Raw genomic sequence first — 14,959 nt, 5'->3', positions numbered from 1 at the left:
TGAGTACTGTGTATAATGTAAGTATTTAATGCTTCAGGTGCAGCAGGGAGAAAACTCGAGGCCACTCGAGGTTCAAAATACTGAAAAACAAAACACAAACTGACTGTTGCCAGCCGGGCTCTTAGCCATACACCAGTGGCAGAACCTTCATTTCATGGCAACCCTTCCACTACTATGACAGACTCTGAAGCGCTCCACCTTTCCCTAGACCACATGCTGTCTCTGCACTGCTGCTCTCACTGTGCCTGTAATTCTCGGCTCATGCTCCCACCCCGGGACTGTAACACACCTTAGCTGCCTTTTCAAACTGCACTCGCATTTTTCAGTTTGCCTCGTAAACTTCTTTGATGGCCCTTGTGGGGAAGCCTGCGGCCTGAAATTCTGGGCAATGCTGCCGGGCAGCCCCAAGCGAGGCCGGGTAACTGCTGCCCAATGGCAGCAGACCCAGAAGAGGGGCAGCAGCCCTCCCCCAAGGCTCAGCTCCCTCTCATCCAACCCAGGAGACACGCGGTCTCAGCGCTACAAAGTGGAGGAAGGGTGAGGTGTGAAAGAACACCTCACTGTTCCACCATAACAAAGGGGTGCTAAGCACCCAGGGGATGCAATGTCTTCCAGGCAGTGGAACAACAAAGAGGAGCCACCCTCAGGGGCTCAGACTGTCGGCTGCATACCGCCCTGCAGGCTGGCTTCACAGCCCCCACAAATACACTACAAAGACCCAGGGGCTACCCTGGGTCCTATATAAGGGCTGCTTCCAGACCAGACAAGCACAGACTGTGGACCCTGCACGGGGAACCAAACATTCTAGGAAGTTTGCTGTGAACTCAGCGTCTTCCTCTATCTTTTTCTTTTCCACAAACCCTCCCACCCCAGAAAAAGGGAGAAGAACAACGGAAGGAAAGACAGGACACTGTACGGTGGCAACAAGTCGTGGGACAAAGAAGGCGGAACCGGCCTGAGGGGGTAACCTCAGAACCCAGTGCCCAAAAGTACTATTTTATTACGATATGCGATTATTCTTTATGCTCCATAACCATATCTGTAACAATAAAAACCTACAGCCTTTTATTGCCAAAACATGACAAATGTTATGGTGTAATATTTTATGGGGAGGGAAGGGGGTTGGCAGGACATGACACCCACATCCCAACACAACAAATGTAAGTTTGCCTGCATGTGGGTCCAGCAGTTATTAATGTAATTGGATAGCCATACACATATATTGCATCAGTTGACACTTCATGGCTCCTTCTGTAAGTAACCAATAAGGTAGCTTGGGGAGTGAGGAGGGGGTCGAAGGTCCTGCCACTGGAACGTGCCTGTAAGCATTTCCCTCATACCAACATTGATGGAATGTGCACCATTAGATTTGGTTATAGCAGGCTTGGTGTAATACAGGCTTGGTGTAAACAGACCCATCATCATATTCGGGAGGGTGCAGGATGTTAAACTTAGCCCTAGTACTTCAAACAGGATTTAAACAGACACTGCCTTGATATATGGACACCTCAGTTGCCTTTCCACAAGCATGCCATTCATATACAACCGGTGCTAGCTGTGCATGTTTAGCTGCACAGCAGCAAACATACATGAACATCGAGAAAGGACTTCTGAACCAGTTCTGAAGTTCAAAACGAGTGACGCCATGCTGGAAAGAGGCCCGCATATCTGAAAATGTGGGTTTGGCAGGGTACTGCATAACTCGCTGTGTGTTAACACCCATATGACTATGTGCAGAGGCGTTGCTAGGGGGGGCTGAGGGGGGTATAGCCCCGGGTCTTTTGGTTGTAGCCCCAGATAGAAGCTCAGGGGATAGAATACTGAACAGTATTAGCAACCAACAAAACATATCTGAACAGTAATTAAAAACAGCCAACACAAAAAAAACAATAGAAAAAAATAGTCAACAGGAACAATAAACCTCTTTCACAATATCGCAGCAAGTGGATGTTCAGGAACTTGGAAAGAAGTGTCCCAAACCACTATGAAAAAAAATAAACAGGAAACCATAGTACCCACTTAGGAATCAGAAATGTGTGGCAAACCTTGAGGGTCAACTACAGCATGACATAAGCAAAATAATGTAGCAGGTCCAAAAAATAAAACACATCTCTATTGAAAAAAAAATCAATCCAAGAATATATTAAAGAAGCACACAATTAAATGAAACAATTCTCAAGAGGTTTATACAAATCAGTTGAGGGAATCTCATGCTTAGTTATCATGATGGAGGGAATGGACCAGCACTAAACCACCTCGATCTGGGGTTGTCTTACATGGAAACAGAGGAAAGAAACAGGAGTGTCAATGAGGTAATCTTTGAAATCTCACAAGTAATTAGAAATGGATACCACAATATCCTTTATTGACAAATGGAGGCCAAGACTGCTGGACATCTCCTTCAGGGCAGGGCATTAGTTGAGGCAATTTATTTTAGGTTATATGTTAAGATCATATACTTTACAGAAGTAGACTTGGGCACCTACATCATATTTCCTCTTTGAGTTCTTAAGGACATAACATGTCTTCATAAGGACCACAGGTTTCTCAAGGCCCTGTGGGCCATAGGTAGACACATGTTGCAGGTGCTTTAGAAGATATTGATGAGTAGTAGAGGCATTCATCGACATCTTCTCCTACGTTAGGTGTAAAAGTGGTGGAAATAATGCCAGTTTACCACCAGTAATATGTTCAAAAGGAGCATTTGGTGGCTGAAGGCGTAATTGTAATTTCAAGTTAGATCCAGAGTCCACCACAAACATCTATCGAATTCCCATTATTGTCTTCTTGTATTGCTGTACCCCTGGTGAGAAATTGCCATCTGGCAAGGGTACAAAGCCCTGATTTTTTTAATTTGTATTAATACAGAATATGATGCGAGTAATTACTCCAAAGGGTAATCTGCTAACCAGATCCCCCTTGGTTCTCAACTCTATGTCAAAAGCAAAGTGTGCTTGTGCCCTGCTGCATCAGTAGCCTGATCCACAGCAACAGCTCTGCTCATGGCAGTAGTGGGTTCAAAGTTCACAAGATGCCCACTCGACCACTGCAGTGGCAGCCAAGTCACTGCGGCACATGGGCAGCATTTAGGATATGCTCCCTGTCCCAAAACCATGATGACCATGAGTTCCCCTTGATGGTGGCAGGTTAATCTATGAAAATAAGATATGCCAGAGTTTAGGCATAGTGCATAACACTACTTATGATAATGCCTCTCCATCCAAATTGATATTGCACAAGTGGCAGCTCCTGTGACTCAGCTCTGCTGTGGAAGGGAATGTGTATACAGATCAGACAGACTGATGCTGCCAAACAGCAGTTCAGATAACCAGAGGACCCAGCCTATCTTTGATCCCTTTGTGTGGGCCGGTAACACCCTCCCCAGAGACAGCCACACAGCAGGAGGCTGTCCTGTGCCCAGGTATCAAAGGAATACATCCATTTGAGAGGAGTAGCCTCACACCAGGATGCTGCATGTCTAAAGGTCTTTGTTGACAGTACAGAAAGAAGGGGGTTGGAGTAGGATAAGCAGGATGGCTCTGGAACCTGGAAGAAGTCTTCCACCATCTTCTTTCTCACTATCTCTCTTTCCCTTTCCTGTCCCCTCCACCTCCTCTGGAGCAAATCACTTTGGATGTGACATCAACAGGACAAAGTCAACTGCAGCCAGGAGCAGTGATTTTTCTGTTAAAGCAGGCTAGCTTTAATCATCACCTGGGGACTTGTGAATTTAAAAGAAAGGGTCTCACACCCCTGTAGCAAATCCCTCTTATATCCTCTTGGATCCTTTAAGGCCACAGATTTATCTGAAGATCTTACAGGACTTTCTTTGGGACAGTTCTACTGTACAAATCCCTCCAGAAGGAGAGGAGCATCATTTGCAGAAGAGTATTAAAGAGCACCAATATGAATCTTATTTTCCCTGAAAAGTTATTTATAGTTTTGGAGCTGCAATTTGTTGAATACTGTGAAGCTGTTGTAAACCTCTTGCCAGTTGACTTTCACCACAAAATCATTTGTCGTTGTGAAACGCTGTTCCGGCAGCAGAGTATACCCGAACGGCAAACCTTTGTAGACTGTTGGCCTGTTGAAGGAGTGCTACAAGGTGGTTCTGACAGAGACACTTTATGTTATTAGTGGTGCTGGTTGGAGGAATTGCTGTACAGGGCTGTTACAGAGAAGCTGTATTTCTTTGAGTTGCCAGAGTGGCAAATCATCCTGACCAAGAAGATAATTGTTGCTATTGAGGAACTGTGAACCAGTTTGAGGAGGAAGAAGAGCTGTATATCTTCTGTGTTGAAACTTTCGTGGTTATATTGTGAATTCAATCATTATTGTTTTGAAATGCCATGCATGTCTTTGTTTATTTGTTATATGTATAAGTGTGACGGAAAGATATCCTTTGTTACAGTGTTTCATTTAGATTATTTTAGGCAGGGATATCCTCATGAGGGTAGAGATAGTGAGGCGTTCCTCCAACCTCATTTAATAACATGGCATTTGATTAGAAAACTTTACAATGTGGTCCGCCTCACATTTCTGACCCTTCACACTATGCTAACGACTGAGTTTATGGTTGAACTGAGATTCGACACAGTGTCTAGATATACACACAGTGTTGCCCGTCATATTTCTTTGGCCAGAAAAAGTGGATCTACAACAGCATGGAGGAAGGTTAAGAGGAATCTTTGGATGGGGTTTTTGAAATGTGTTGCCTATAATATTTGTGATGTATGGCTCTAGATCACGTTTACACTCTTCTTAGTTATCTACCCATAGAATAGAAGTCATGGACGTTGGACACAGTTTTTATCCCTTTTTACCTAATGGGACTATCCAGAGGTTGGTCTATATAATCCAACCTGTCACTTGGTTTGCCAATCCACAGAATCACATTTGTGAGCATGAGTGTATGTTTTACCGGGCCACAGAGGATACAGACACAATTGTGTCTGGTAGTAGGTAGTTTCAACATTTTAGAAAAGAATGATGCTGGGTATCTACTCCAGTGGGAGCATTATTAATGGGTTTGTTTTCATGTTTGAGTATTATAGACAGTATATTGCAAGTGCAAACCCTTGTTGGTTTAGTGCAGGAAGATATTGACAACATCTAAGGTTTATCATGCAAGTTTTATATGCATTGGTAGATAGATTCACCCAGAAAGTGGACCCACAACAATATTGCTGTCTAACAGTAAGCATGCCAGGTACTTAGTAGTAGTAGGTTGCATTGCACTAAACCACAGAGACCCACATTTCTCCCGACTCATTATTTGGGTACAGCACAGTTTTCTGCCACATAATCTGCAGCAGCTCCAGGTTAGTACTTAGAGGTTTAGCCTCTGTCTTGCAGGTTATGATAATAATCATGACAGATTTCACCCATAACATGTAAAGCATTTAGGGAAGCCATATTAATTGGCACCCAGACATTTAAAAGCAGTTTTGGATCTTGGAAAGATGTAACAGTTGATACCTATTATCTTACATGGAAACTCTAGGTATCTGTGAAATCAGGCACCCAATACATTTAAGATATAGGTCACCAAGACAATTTGTCCCCTTAATGGGTTCTGCCTAGCAATTACAGACAGCACCCCATATCTCGAAAAACGTCTCTAGAGTTAAAAATCTAGAACCTTTGATATACAATTCAGTAGCATTGTTTCCTTCCCACAAGAAACATTGTTGGGGTAGGTTGCAAACTCTCCCTATATAGCACCTGAAGAAGGGTGATAGGATTTTCTTTCTTGACAATAAAAGAGAAATAAACCTAATAAAAAGTGACACTTGACTACCTAACCTAGAACATATTGTTGTTTGTTCCCATGCCTGCTGAAAGCTCTCAAGCAGTCAATAAATAGCTGACAGAAGGAGGGGTTATCAATCCTAACACTCATTTTACTGTTGCAGTGGCACAGTAGAAGGTCTACCTATGGAGACCCTTTTCACTATCATGAAAAGACGTGTTGTAAAATTAGGGTGTTGATTTGAAACCATTCATTTAAGGAAGGATATAGAGCAAATAGAAAACACACATTACATGTGTTTTAAAATAGCCTTAGAAAACATAGACTATCAAAATTGATTTTTTAGCAATTTAACTATCTGAGGTCTTAACTCTAGAACACCTAATCAGATTTCACCCATTCAGAACGCATATTGATCCTTATACTAAACAACAATATATAATGTTGAGGATGCACTTTGACGAAATCAGGGCAAGTGTTATGGAGATTGCAGCACCAGCCTCTGCTCCAGCACCAAGTCATGCTCCAGCTAATAAAGAAGGGGTATTTCATTCTGCAACCAAAGGCTTTGCTGGGTTCATGCCAGACAATGCAAGAGGATCTACCCAGATGGTACCCCATTAAATTGACTCAAATTAAGTTAGCAGTACCTCAGTTTATTCCACAACAAAGACACAGGGCCTCATCATGACCCTGGCGGTAGGTGGTTAATGGCGCTGGTAGAGCTGCTGGCGCTGTTAACTCCCTACCGTCTCATTACGAGATCTGCTCGCGGGACCCGAGATCAGACCAGGATGCTAACAACGGCCCGTCATTAACAGGCCCGTTGTTAGCATCGTACCATTTCCATTGAGCCCTATGGGGACTCAAATGGGAATGGGGATGTACCGGGTAGAGTTTCCATGAATGGGGAAATACCGGGCCCTCCAAGGTCAGAATAGCCCGGTATTTCCCCATTCAGGGAACCCAGACCTGGTACCCGGTATGGGGGTAGCCATGCTGCTAAAAGCGGCATGGCTACCTCCACACTCGGAATGAGGCCCATAGATTGCTAGAAATGATCATGCCAGCAGGCTGTAGTCCACCATTGGAAAACTGTGATAGCTGTGTTTCATTTTTTCGTTGGTTATATTTGGAGCTCATAGGCACTCCATCATTTACAGCATTAACCAAAATCCTAAGAGAAATAATAAACCCCCAATGCGCAACGCCAGCAATTAATTTAGGATTACTCATAGTGGGGGACTATCCCATGGTAGAAGGGACAATAATGCCACTCCTCAAAGGATACCCTGCGAGATTATTTGTTGCAAGGTGACTGGCTTTACTTCCTAATGACCACAAGATGAAACTCCAGTTGGGAGATATCATATCAGCTACATATATGTCTCTAGGTCGGGATCACTTGAGCAGAAGCCCTGAGAAGGATCCAGAAAAGAACAAAAAAATAGAGGGGAAAAGGGAAGCAGCATCCCTTAGTGAATTTGTCAAAACCAGAACTATGATCTCAAATCAAGGTTAAGGGAGAATACAGCGCAAATAGCATGCAGCCAATATAACCAAGGAAGATTATACAGCTGATGCACCAACCGTGATGAAGCACTGTTCTCTGAGAGATACCATTTTAACACTAAACAAGAATCTACATGGAAAAAGGGATCTAGGGAGGGTACAAAATACAGGTCAATTACCAATCCCACTGGTCCGAGAGATAGACGACAACTAAGCAAACAGCAAATCTAAAGAGATGAAAACATTACTTTCTCCCACCTACAGAAAGAAACAAATCCATGAGAGAGTAGACACCTGCGTAGAAAGGAAGACAATAATGGGGAGAAAAGCAGACAGTAGCTTGTCAATCAAACAATGGAAATGCTTCAGACCCACAGGATAGGATCCCTTTAGATTCTAGTCCAGATGATTCCATATTTGGGAAGAACCACAAACAACATCTAATTAATCTCCAACACAACCGCAAGTACAAGTAACTACTCACATAGGATAAGTGGTAGAAACCAATTACATACATTTAGTTACAATTCACCTAGATGGGGGTCACCGAAAGAAAATGAGACATTGCATTGGCCCAATCTACATTTGAAACAAGATCTTTTTTGGCCCCTATAGACTTGTCCCCAATATACCTTAGAGAACGTCCGGGGAAGAAGAAGTTATTTAACCATATTTTTAAAAAGTACTTAAGTAATACTTATTACATACATATGCATAGTCCTGGCCTGCCCTAAGAGCAGTTCACTTATTCAGATAATTAGTCATGACATTTACTGTCCACTACGTAAAATGCAGGTGTATTCAAAAGTTAGCCCTCAGGAACAATACCCCATTAAAGCACAAGCTATCACTTACATCACCACCACTCTTGCCAATCTCCACTCGCTCTGCATAACCCAGAGAATTGCCTACAAAGATCTACTAAGTTGTATACAAAGCCATCCACCTCAAAACTTCATTTTACCTTTATGACAAACTCAAACCCACACAGACACCAGACAAGAGAGCCAACACCTTCTACACATTTCACTCTTCAAACTCACACGCACACTAAAAAAGCATTTACCAACTGGGAACCCAGGGTATGGAATACCCTACCTCTTCACATATGCACTGCACTCTCCAACATCACTTTCAGAAAGAGCCTTAAGACATAACCCTGTTCTCCTCCAATTAAATTATTTGTCTATGCTAATCTACCTATCGTTTTTCCTGAAAATATTTAGTAACTCCTTTTTTCAACTGCCACCTTTTCAAACTTTGAACCAAGTAAAGTGCTCTGGCGGCCAGCTCTAAACACAATTTCGAATAAAATAAAAATTAAATAAAAAATAAAAGTGATAGTAAACCATTTGCTTCACCAAGGAGTCAAATTACAACAAGCACATCCATATAATACACACATTTTTCCAGTGCCCAAAACAAATGGTACTCGGTGTTTAGTTTTAAACTACAAGTACTCAAAGCACATACATGCACAGAGGCAGTTCTAAATGTTCACAGTGCTGTACAGTTGAGTGACATCCAGATGTACAAATACAAACCAATATCAGATTTGGGTAATGGATTCTTTACACAACCTTTAGATTGAAATACACTACATTTACCCTCCAGGTGAAACATCAATGTTTCTAAAGAATTCTTCAGGTCTACAAAAACAGCCCAGCAACATGCTCAAGTAGAATACTGGGGCTTCTAAAAGGCATACCACATTGTCGGCAGTAAATAGATGATATCTAGTGTAATAAAGTGGATGTAACCATAACAAAATTGGCTTCAACAGTATTACAGGGCCTGCGGTAGCAGCCGTGTAGATATGGTTAAGTTGCTCAACTCATAGGAAGAATACTTTTTGGATGGCTTATAACTTTGCTCCCTCTGGACGAATCCTTACCAAACTTTGCGTATGATCCGCTCTAAATTTTTGCTGGCAAGTTTGGTGAGGTTTCTTCACAGGGAGTAAAGTTATAGGGGGTTACCACATTTTTTTTCTCCATAGACATAATGGAAAAAAGCTTTGCTCATGCCTACAGCCCAAACCGCTGGACGATTTTCACCAAATTTTCACCAGGAGTGTGCTTTTGTAGATTTGGTGGAACTGTGCCCCATAGTTTTTTTAAAAACAGGCAAAATGTAGGTGGCAACAAATTAGTGATATCGGGCTCCGCTTCGGGTCGCACTGGACCCACTTCCCTGTTGGCTCTGCAAACAGGACTCTAATTGGCCTGAAGGGCTGCGTAATGTTCGCAGACAGAGGACATGCCCGCTGATTGGCTGGAGGAAAGCTTAATGTGCGTCAAAATTTCCCAAAACACTGCCATGTTGTATTCGCAGATATCCGTGGTAGCGCAAAGGGGGACAGGGATGGGAAACAAGTTTTGGGGTATTTGCTGTTTGAAGGAGGGGTGGGAAGGGTGGGAATGGTGGAGGGGTGAAAGATGGTTATTATGATGTATTTGTTTAGGTGGAAGAAGACTGTGTGGGGTGCAGCAGTCCACGGACACAGTCTGCAAACAAGACTACTGGCCGGATTGTGTAGTGAATGCAGGGAGGCTTTATTAGGTTAGGTGAGTGGAATGTAGGTGGTATGAGAATGTTTGCATAGGTTGCAGATAGGTTCTGCACAGAAGAATGTAGGCAGTAGCACAACTACTGCAGTGTCATATGGGAATACCAGCAATAATTTATCTAGGTGCCTGGGTTATGTGTGTGGGTTGGCCTACTGGTTAGATTATTGGGTGCATGGCCATATGATGCTGTGGTGGTTGTAGCCAGTCCCTAGACTCTTGGATGCATGGGCCGAGGCCGTAGGCCATAGGCCATGCACCCAAGAGTCTTGAGACAAGCCACAACCACCACAGCATCATACGACCATGCACCCAAGATTTTGGCCACTGTCTATAAGCATTTTAATAATATGCGTACAGCAATGGAATTTGGCTATGGGAAAGAAGTTTTGCAATCGTATTTGTATAGTGATTATACATACTGTATAGGCAGTGTACACATTTAGGAACACAGTGAGTCAATACCATTGAAGTGGAACTGATCATTTTGTTGTATATTACACATTGAGGTGTATGGGCATTTGTAGAGTAGACAGATTGCTTTGGTGCATTGGAGAGGTGATGGAAAGTTTGTTGGACACATTTTTTTGAATGGGGGTTTCTTGTGACATAATGGTGATGTCTGTAAATGTAATATTCTCGACCACTGCTATGTATTGCAATTGGGTTTTTATGCTTTTGTGTGAATGTGTTTTCATTGAAATATGGTTCTGTGTTGGTTGTGTGAATGCAATCATCTGAAGTTTGCAATGCATCTTTGTTGACATTGGCATGTTTCAAACTACTTTTTGTAGTTTAATGCTTAATTTTGTTAGTGGTTTTATTATGGTTAAAATTAATATAAACAATTTCCTTTTCAGGAGCGTTACACTGTCAATGAGAGCTTCCAGGATTCGTTTTGTGCTGTTATTTGAAGAGTTGCAGGTGATTTCTGTGGTGTCTTTATAAGATTGTGAAGTACACCATGGTGGAACATTTTGTGTGACATGAAAGGGGAAGTGCGTGCAAAAATGTTATTTTTCTGATCGTTCAGACATCTCCTGTTAAGCATACTGTGATCAATTATAACAGTGTTTCAATGCATCTTGCCTTACTTGTACTCAATTTCATACATCTGAAAACAACGTATTGGGTGCAGTGATGTTGTGCTAATGTTAACAGTTGGATGTGTTGCCCTAAATTCAAATTCCCTTGCAGTAATAATAGAGATGGGCTGCTCCTGAAGGAGATATACTTAGTCCCAACGCTGCTCTACTTGGCTTTTTTATGTTTGTGGGCATCGTACCTAAACGTGCCTAGTTATCATTTACGGCAAAACGCAGAACCAGGAATATAAACACAGATATCGTCATACACAGGGTACGTTTTCTTTCTTGCTAAAAATGGTACTGACATATAGAATGTTGTAAGAAAACAGTAACAATTTTCAATGTAACAAGTGCTTTTATTTAACAAAGAACGTTATTAAGTACACAATATAATTCTATTGTGGTTTCCAAAGTCTGCATGATATGCTGATTATGAAAAATGACATTTATTATGTGTTTTCATGTTGCTGCAGTCAAGGATTGGTGTGACGCACATGGTGGTTTTTGTGGGAGAAGAAGTTCTTTGTTTGCAATTTGAAGAAGAATGTTTTTGCTTCTTCACGTTGCTACATTTGGAAGGCTGATAGGTTGCTTCTTGTTACTGCTACTGCGAGAGGACAGATTGGACCATGTTTGTTGTCCCATATCATGGTGATGGAGAAAATTCTGGGGATAGTGATTTTCCAGTGCTGGTTAAATAATCCGTCGGATAGTAGCAGATAACTGTGGCACAGGCAGTACGGAATTACACTTCCCTATGGTATTTCCGCAAAAAAATAAAAACTCAACTATTTAGCCTAGAGACCAAACTATAGCTACTATCAGCAATTGCCTATCAGCAATGTCATGACTATCGCCTATTGCAATTCTATGTGCCTGTCTGCACTTTGAGAAAATTACGATCTCATGCAAATGTTTAACTGTTACTGTAACTATAACCGACTAATGCAATTGCATCAATGAAATACAAACTGTAACTAAGTGTGTAACCATGTTCATAAAGTTACATCTCCTAGATGCCCATGGGTTATGTGCGCTTTATAAATGTACAAATAAAATAAACAAATGAAAAATAAAATAAACACTAGCTTAAACCAACTTGGCATCCTATCCCCCTATCAGGTGAGATTTAGACCTAAAATGGTGACTGCCCTCAATGCTACAATGATGGGCTCATTTAAAAGCTATAGTAAAAATAAAATTAAATGGACCGGTCTATATGGCGTCCTTAGATATGTGTAGTGCCTTTGACCGGATTATTAGATCTACTCTTTGGTCAAAGCTACTCGACTTTAATGTCCCCTCAAACTTGGGTATTAGGTAGCCATAGACTTGACAGAGTCGATTCATTAAGATATCTTGGCTATAATTTGACAAACCCTGGTTCCATGGCACTATGGAAGGTTTCTCTGAAGGATATGGTGCAACCATATGTAGCTCACTTGAAACAACTTCACAGTCAGTTATTTAAATATTCCATCTGACCAATACTAAGATACTACACCATGAAGATCGTACCTGTCATACTTTATAGTCTTGAAATGTCCATTGCAGATCTAGGTAACCATCTGAATGCTCTACAAGGTCAGATTTGGAAAAAAGTGCTTGGTCCTTCGGTACCCAATGTAATCATACTTCATGAGTTGGCCTTAACATCTCTTCAATATAGATATCTATGGAGTCAATTGACAATTTATGGAAAAATCATTACACCTCCTCCCAACTCTTTGAATGGTGATTTGGGTTGAGTAGTTGAAGAGGGTACAATGGAATTGATTAATACATTTAGGTGTTAGATGCAAGATCTATTACACTTCAATAATTCCATAGACGAAGAATTTGATCAGGCTTTGGTAAAACCAAGCTATTTAGGTATGATTGGTGGGCAACTGTGAGGGCATCATGAAGCAAGACACAGGCAACAGATTCAAAGTTCAAAATAAAATGGTTTATTAAATCAAATGGCAGGATGGTAGAAGGCCTAACTTTCCCTATGCTAAAGTGAGATTTCCCTATCTGAACGGAACTAAGGAGAGTCTGAGTCAAAAAGTTCAACTTAAAAGTATTGTTGTGTCCCTTCCTTGCCTTCACAACTAAAGATAAACAATGTCAATAACAAAAGAAATGGTGATCAATATAAAGTGCTACGTTTCTTCGAGCTATTAGCTTCCTTTCCGCTCCCCTTCTGCAAGTTCAAGAGAGTTTGTTACACAAATGTCTTACTATTACCTTTCCCAAGGTCAAAGCAAAACAGTTCCACACAATTCTCGGGGTTCCATTTCTCAAGTTTCAGGCAACACAGTTCAAAAGAAAAGAGGTCTTGCGGCTTCGTCTTAAAGACAGCTTTTGCAACTCCTCAAGTCTCGGGGTTCCCTTTCCCAAGACTTTAATGTAACAACTAGTATTTGTTTCAGTCTTTCAATGTTCAACACAACTCTTGGCCAACCTGACCCTCCTTCTGAATGTCATCACCAGTTCGCTTATAGTGCTTCTCCTTGTTAGCTTCTTTGCTTTTGTATAACATGTCACACATCTCTTGCCTGTCTTTGGCCTTGCTGCACTGTATCCATTCATAAAGTTCACCTTGTGGTGGTCTGATTCAGGCCACAACATTCTTTTACACTCTTTCACACTTGTGCTCTTTTCTGTAGTCTGCTTTCAACTGAGCACTTTACCTTTGGGCTTTTATCAGCTACTTGCTTTGCCCATAACATTTTATTTCAGTTCAGTGTTCAGTATGCTTACTTTCAAAGTTTTATTTCAGTTCAGTGTTCAGTATGCTTCATTTCAAGTTTTTTTTTAGTTCTATTCAGTTCGGTATTCAATATGCATAATTCAGCTTAATTCCAAGTTTCCATTCAGTTCGGTATTCAATATGCATAATTGTTAGGGAGAATTCTCATTCTATGGCTAATTTCCCTTACCTAGTGAGTCCCTCAGCAGCTTTTCTGGATTTCTGGAGTTTATTTTTTCCACTTGGTAAGAGTGTGAGCTTTTCCCCCACTCTTATCTGTGTTTTGCCATGTGTATTTCACCTGTTTTTGTGATTGTGTACTCTGGAGTACACCACTTCAGTAGCCCCACACTTTTGTGCAGTTACACAGGGTTGTCGTACTGACTTCCCACCGACTCCATTTCTGGGGCTGACTACTGTCCCCCAGAAAAGGGTAAAGTTGCCATTAACTTTACATAGTCATTTAACCACCGATCCAGTGGCAGTGGTATCTACCCTAATTTTCCTACCGCAATTATATTACATAAAGTGGTATTGTTTTAGGCTATTTTAGTAGCCTCGAACTTTAAACCTGCTAGCCCAAATACTTTTTATTTTGGCTCCGGTTGGGTTTAATCAGCATTTCTTTTTGTTAACATCCTTCTTGGGTCTTTCTTTGCGCTGCAAACCAGGTTTGCCTCCTTTGTTCGCCGACCTTTGGCGGGCATCTGACCAGAAGCCCTCCTTTGGTGTCTGGATGTCTAGGTGGGCTGAATGTGAGGGAGGGGTGTAGTCACCCCCTGCACAAGGTCTCCTTGGAGACCCAAGTCGCACTTTGTATTGATTGGCTGAGGTGGTTGTCCGGGCTGGACAACCCCCCTGCTGAGTGATTGACAGCCAGGCTGTGTGAATGGGGGATTTTAGCATAAAAGGCAGGACTCTTGAGCTAGAAGGCAGAGTCACCTCTGGAACTACAAGGAACCAAAGAGAAGTGGAGAAGATGGCTCTTGCAACCCTGAGTCCCGGTGAAGCCCTGCTGCAGTCCTGAGCTATCTACCCCTTCAATGACTAAGAGAAGGTCCAGTCCGGAGTCTCCTTCCCTTGAGCCTGGTGGGATCAACCAGCTCGTCTTTTCTTCAGTCAGAGAATTCTCTCCTGGGTCGAAATCACTGCTGTGCTCTAGTGGTCCGGATAGCCATCAGAAGAGCCCTCTCCTGATTTTAAGGAGTGCACCTTTTATTCATTGTTGTCTTTCTCGCTGCTGCTGGCCTCATCCCTGGGTAGTGCAGATCACTCCAGATGTCCTCCTTCTTGTCCTCACGACTGA

Source organism: Ambystoma mexicanum, chromosome 2q, assembly GCF_040938575.1.
Source record: "Ambystoma mexicanum isolate Mex_15411 chromosome 2q, UKY_AmexF1_1, whole genome shotgun sequence".
NCBI lineage: Eukaryota > Metazoa > Chordata > Amphibia > Caudata > Ambystomatidae > Ambystoma > Ambystoma mexicanum.
The sequence above is the reverse complement of the archived record's forward strand: the minus strand, read 5'-3'. Positions refer to the sequence as shown.